Source organism: Jaculus jaculus, chromosome X, assembly GCF_020740685.1.
Source record: "Jaculus jaculus isolate mJacJac1 chromosome X, mJacJac1.mat.Y.cur, whole genome shotgun sequence".
Classification (NCBI taxonomy): Eukaryota; Metazoa; Chordata; class Mammalia; order Rodentia; family Dipodidae; genus Jaculus; species Jaculus jaculus.
In genome coordinates, this window is record NC_059125.1 from 133523467 (window position 1) to 133530168 (window position 6702).

The 6702-nt window shown below is 41.9% G+C and overlaps 1 pseudogene; it reads right to left on the bottom strand.

Annotated features, from left to right (window-relative positions):
- Positions 1 to 3375: 3375 nt before the first annotated feature.
- LOC101608779 lies at positions 3376 to 4514 on the bottom strand (annotated as a pseudogene).
- Between the last annotated feature and the right edge of the window lie 2188 nt (positions 4515 to 6702).

A 6702-nucleotide genomic window follows, 5' to 3' on the forward strand; every position in this document is an offset into this window, starting at 1 on the left:
ATCCAAAAGACTCTCCTCATAGCTAACTTTTAACTTCAGCCATCAAAACATCAAAATGGCCAGGTGTGGTAGTGTATGCCTTTAATTCCAGCACTGGGGAGGCAGAGATAGGCGGATCACTGCAAGTCCAAGGCCACCCTGAGACTACATATTGAATTCCAGGTCAGCCTGTGCTAGAGTGAAACCCTACCTCAAAAAAAAAAAAAATCATGAACTGGGCGTGGTGGCGCATGCCTTTAGTCCCAGCACTTGGGAGGCAGAGGTAGGAGGAGCGCCATGAGTTCGAGGCCACCCTGAGACTACATAGTCATTTCTAGGTCAGCCTCGGCTAGAGTGAGACCCTACCTCGAATAACCAAAAAAAAAAAAAAAAAAGAAAAGAAAAAAAAAGAAAAGAAAAAAATCATAATGAACCTCTAATCTAAATCTCAGTGCGTCCCCATAATTTCTAAAATAACTGACCATTGTATCCATGGCCACTTCCATTTATATATATTCAGTGCATACTAAAATTATTATTCTTGGCATTTCCCATTTAAAATATGGGATTTGGGGACTTGGGTTGTTGCCTGTCTGGCTGGGCATTTTTATTTTTTTGGCTTGGCACATAGGAAAACAAAATTTGGTTACTTAAGGTCTTTATCTTAGTCAGGGCTAACTATAGATATTGAAATGTTAACTTTTGAGCTTCCTGGTAGAAACATTAGGATGTGGCACTTTCAAATGTCAATTCTGGAAACAAGGCTGAGGAATAAAAGCCCTTGCTGCTGGTTTACATGAGAGAGAACCACAATGATTTATAATGAAGTTTTAAAATAAAAGCAGACAGTCTTAATTTGTCATAAGTTTGGGTTTAACTAGTCATTTAAAAACTTGGTAAGAGATAGCTTAGTGGTTAAGGCACTTGTCTGCAAAGATCAAGGACCCAGGTTTGAATCCCCAGTACCCATGTAAAGCACAATGTAGTGCATGTGTCTGGAGTTTGTTTGCAGTGGCTAGAGGTCCTGAAATGCCCATTTTTTTTTCTCTCTCTCTCTCTCCTTTTCTCTTTCAAATAAGTAAATAAAATATTAAAACCTGACAAATATACACTGTAAGTATTATTAGCATTTTTTAGATTTTTATAATCTATTAATATGGCACATGAGTCTATTAAATATGTTTCATAAAACCTTAAAATGCTTTCAATTTGTCATATGCTAGAGGGACAATAAGTGTCTAAAATACTGAAAGTGCAGTTTGCTTATATAAAACAACATTCATTCAGTCATAAGATAAATATTTTGTTAAATTATCAAATTTCTGCACTGGCTACATAGATTTTTGTTGTTTTCTAGCCCAGACTCATCTGGAACTCACTCTGTAGGCACAGGCTGGCTTTGAACAAATAAATGACCTTCTCCTTCTGCCTGTCAAGTACTGGGATTAAAGTCATGCAACACCATTCTGGCTTTGGTTACATAGTTTTTTATTTAAAAATATTCAATTTATGGTCATAGTTAAGAATTCAAACAATAGGAATGGACATACCTAGAAACACCGTGTGCCCACATCCCAGTCCCAGTCCTAGGAGTATGAGTATCATTCTAGAAATGTTCTGTAGGGCTGGAGAGATGGCTTAGCGGTTAAGCGCTTGCCTGTGAAGCCTAAGGACCCCGGTTCGAGGCTCGGTTCCCCAGGTCCCACGTTAGCCAGATGCACAGGGTGGCACATGCGTCTGGAGTTCGTTTGCAGAGGCTGGAAGCCCTGGCACGCCCATTCTCTCTCTCTCCCTCTATCTGTCTTTCTCTCTGTGTCTGTCGCTCTCAAATAAATAAATAAATAATTTAGAAACGTTCTGTCTAAAGAGAAATGTAAACATTTCTCGTAAAAACACACATGGGGGCTGGAGAGATGGCTTAGTGGTTAAGGTGTTTGCCTGCAAAGCCAAAGGACCTCGGTTTGATTCCCCAGGACCCACATAAGCCAGATGAACAAGGTGGTGCATGTGTCTGGAGTTTGTTTGCAGTGGCTGGAGGCTCTGGTGTGTCCATTCTCTCTCCCATGAATAAATTAATTAAATTAATGAAAACACATGGGATTATACTATATACTATTAGAATGCATCATTAAAACTACCATTTCAGGCTAGAGAGCTACCTTAGTGGTTAAGACACTTGTCTGCAAAGCCTAAGGACCTAAGTTTGATCCCCCTGTACCCACATAAGCCAGATGCACAAGGTGGTACAAGCACTTGGAGTTCATCTGCAGTGGCTAGAGGTCCTGGTGCATCCATTATCTCTCTCCCTCTCTCCTTCCCTCCCTCCCTCTCTTTCTCAAATAAATCATTAAAATATAAAAATATTTTACAAAAACAAAAATCATTTCATGGGAATATTTCCACATCAGCACAGTCAGACTCCCTTCAGACTTTTCAAAAAGTGTTTAAATGATTGTAACCAGTTACCTATTGGTGGGCATTTAGATTGATTTCTCAGTATTGCATATGTAATGTCTTTACATGCTGGCACACTTATAGAGATGAGTACTAAGAACAGTTTGTTCTGAAAAGTTTACATTTTTATTTTACTTATCATTTCCACTGATAGAAAGGATTCTGATGATTGAAATAGACTTGAAAGTAGTATGGGTGGCTGGCAGGTGGACTTGACAGAGCAGGAGATCACTGTACTAAAGAACAGGCGGGGACTGGAGAGATGGCTTAGTGGTTAAGCGCTTGCCTGTGAAGTCTAAGAACCCTGGTTCGAGGCTTGATTCCCCAGGACCCACATTAGCCAGATGCATAAGGGGGCACACACATCTGGAGTTCGTTTGCAGTGGTTGGAGGCCCTGGTCTGCCCATTCTCCCTATCTCCCTCTTTCTCTTTCTGTATGTCACTCTCAAATAAATAAATAAAAATAATTTAAAAAAAGAACAGCCAGCTTCCTGGCGTCCAGTCCATCAGCTCCTCAGATATCTCAGATGAGTAATTGCACATCACTTCCAGGAGTTAGAAGGGTGAAAAATCCCCCCCCCCATGTGTGTATCACCATTTCTTCTGAAGGAAATCACTAAAGTAGCTTATAGTGACATAATGGTTCAATATAATCTTGTATTCATTTGATGGTCCATAAGATGGAACAAACAACATAAGATGGTCCAAAACTAGCCTTGAGAGCATGACAAGTATATAAGATCTTATGAGTTTTTCAGAATGGGATATTTTCACAGACTTTATTGGTTGAGCATACATACCTAATCCAAAAACCCTGGTTCTGAAATGCTCCAAAATCCCAAACACTGACCACCATATTGGATCAGGAATGCTCAACCTGAACTGTGTTAAGGGTGAAATGTGGCAGTTTATATTCAAATTCAGTGGCTAAAACAATCCTTTTAAAGAAGATGAAATATAAGTTTCTGTGTGTTAATTTTCTCTGGAAAAATATAACCAGCCAAAATCAGAATTTTTGTGGCTCTCATTTTCTGGGCACATTCTTCTCCATATAACAGGACAAACAATGACCCTTTAGTGAAAGAAGACTGATTACCTAGATGGCCTTCCACTTTGAGGCAGTTACTTATATTCTCAAAGAGTGCAAGTACTTGAAGAAGAATCTCCTTTTTTAAATTTTTGTTTATTTTTATTTATTTGAGAGCAACAGACAGAGAGAGAAAGAGGCAGAGAGACAGAGACAGAGAGAGAGAGAGAGAGAGAGAGAGAGAGAGAATGGGTGCGCCAGGACCTCGAGGCACTGCAAATGAACTCCACATGCGTGCATCCCCTTGTGCATCTGGCTTACATGGGCTCTGGGGAATAGAGCCTCAAACCAGGGTCCTTAAGCTTCACAGGCAAGCGCTTCACTGCTAAGCCATCTCTCCAGCCCCAAGAATGTCCTTTTTTATATGGTCATCATAAAGGGACAGAAATGATGAATCCACTTGGGCATCAAGTTATCCTCTGTCATAGCTAGATGTTCAGACAAATCCAAAAGCAGTTTCAGCACTTGAACTTTGGTGTTTCCAATTCCAGTAAGTAGCAGGTGGAACAGGTCTGTAATGTAGTTGCTCAGCATGTGCTGGTGGTCATTGGTAACAGCCATGTTTGTAAACAGCCTCAGTCCGGCCAGCTGCATAGGAGAGTTCAGGCATCAGAGATGATGTCCTTAGAGGCTTGGTTGATGTAGATCTTTATCTTGATTTGCTTTTCAACATTTACGGTCAGGTTATTGAGTGTACTTAAAGCTTTCTCTTTAATATTGCCATTTGGACTGCTGATTTTGTTTCCAACAATTAGAATACCTACCATATCACAAATAATGAATGGCTTGTTTAGCTGAAAAGGCTGCATTGTTAGTCAGAGTGACCAAGATCTTTTCAATGACAGGGTCCTCAGTTGACTCAAGCAGGCAAAGAAGTTTCTCAAGTTGTTCCACATTTAAGACATATGAACCATTGGTTAAATTTTCTGTGGACCATGAGGGATGCAGCCGGCGCCCACGGCATCTGCTGCATCCTTGCCACTGGCAGCACATCAGCAGGTAGATGCAGCAGCAGGGCCTAGCACCAGGTCCACTGCCACCCAGTACTTGTCCTATGTGCCACCTGTGCCACCAAAGAAGCCTTGCCAGAATGCACTTCAGCCCAGAGACAGATTTTTGGTATTTCGAGGTAGGGTCTCACTCTGGTCTAGGCTGACCTGGAATTCACTATGTAGTCTCAGGATGGCCTCAAACTCACGGTGATCCTCCTACCTCTGCCTCCCGAGTGCTGGGATTAAAGGCGTGTGCCACCACGCCCAGCTCCAGAGACAGATTTTGATAAATATTTTCTTCTAAATATGCTAGAAATTAAATTTTGTTCTTTTTTTAATGTTTTTTTTTTCCTTTTTTTGTTTGTTTTTCGAGGTAAGGTCTCATTCTGGTCCAGGCTGACCTGGAATTAACTATGTATTCTCAGGGTGGCCTTGAACTCATGGTGATCCTCCTATCTCTGCCTCCCAAGCGCTGGGATTACAGGAGTGCGCCACCATGCTGGGCCTATTTTTTTTCATTTTTATTTTATTTGCAAAGAGATAAAAGAGACAGAGGGAGAATGGGTACTGCCAGGGCCCCCAGCCATTCAAACGAACTCCAGACACATGCGCCACCTTGTGTATCTGGCTTATGTGGGTCCTGGGGAACCAAACCTAAGTCCTTTGGCTTCACAGGCAAGTGCCTTAACTTCTAAGCCATCTCTCCAGCCCCAAATTTTGTTCAATTTTTAATCTCCAAGGGTGATTAAAAATGAGAGAACATAAAAAAATTTATGTTAATCAAAATGGTGTGAGATTTTGAGTGCAGGGAGTGGATTGGATTTCATAAAGATGCAGGAGATACCAGGCTTGTGGACCCAATTTTGGGCCTTTGCCCATGTTAGGAAAGAATTGAAAATGCTCCTCAAATAAGGATAACTTATGAATTATAAGGTTTATTCTAGGGAGAGTTAGGATCCAGAGGGAAGGCGAGCAGGAAGGCCTAAGCCCCAAGAAGCGCTTCCCCAGGAAGCAGGAGGCTAGGTGGAGAAGATTTCCCTCACATCTCCAGGAAGGAAGTCTTTGAGACACACACACACACACACACACACACACACACACACAGAGAGAGAGAGAGAGAGAGAGAGAGAGAGAGAGAGAGAGAGAGAGAGAGAGAAAGAGAACAAAGCAGGAGAGCCCAAGTCACAAGAGCTCCCTCGCATAGTGGGTCAAAGACCACAGGAGAATAAGGGGCTCAGAACTTAATGAGAGATCACCCATGTAGATAAGCAGGAGAGTACCCAGAATAAAACAGGTAGAAAGTAAGCAGCAAAACCTTCCGTCAGCTGAGAAAGAGAGCTTACCAAAGGGGATAGGAAGCAAGGACCAAGACAGCTGGGACCCTGGAGAGTGAGAAAGTTTACACATTTATGGATCACACATCCAATTAGATTCAGCCTCATCATCAGACTCCAGTGTGTGATGGAGAGACCTGATTGGTGGGTGGGCTCAAGAAGCTGACTCAGAAAGAGCCAGCACACAGGCCTGATAAGCTGTGGAACTTGAAGAAGCAACAGGAAATTGTCACAGGAGTTGATGCTTGTAGCCATCTTGGATGAGGCTGGGTCAGACATGGGTTCTAGTACTGCCAGGGTGGGCAAGGTGGCATTTCCTTGGGTCTCTGTCCCTGGCTGATTACCTATATAAAAAAATTACCTTGCTCCGCTTCTCTATCAAAAATACCTCTAAATAATGTACATTAAAAGCCACCTCAAGCCAGGCATAGTGGTGCATGTCTTTAATCCCAGCACCTGGGAAGCAGAGGTAGGAGGATCACTGTGAGTTCGAGGCCAGCCTGAGACTACGTAGTGAATTCCAGGTCAGCCTGTGCTAGAGCAAGACCCTATCTTGAAAAAAAAAAAAAAAGAAGCCTTCTCATTAGCTAGGTATGGTGGTACAGATCTGTGTACACTGCACTTGGGATGTGGAGGAAAGAGGATTAGGAGTTAAAGGTCAGCCTAAAGTACAAGGCCAGTGTGGGCTACATGAGACCCCGTTGCAAACTGAAACAAAGCTCCTATTATTAGATCATGGCCATATATCTCCTTTTCTAGGAATACTTACATATACTATTACTAAATATGAGAATTTTATTAAGGCTGTACTATTTATAAAATATTGAATATATGTGTTTGTCAAAGATCTTTATG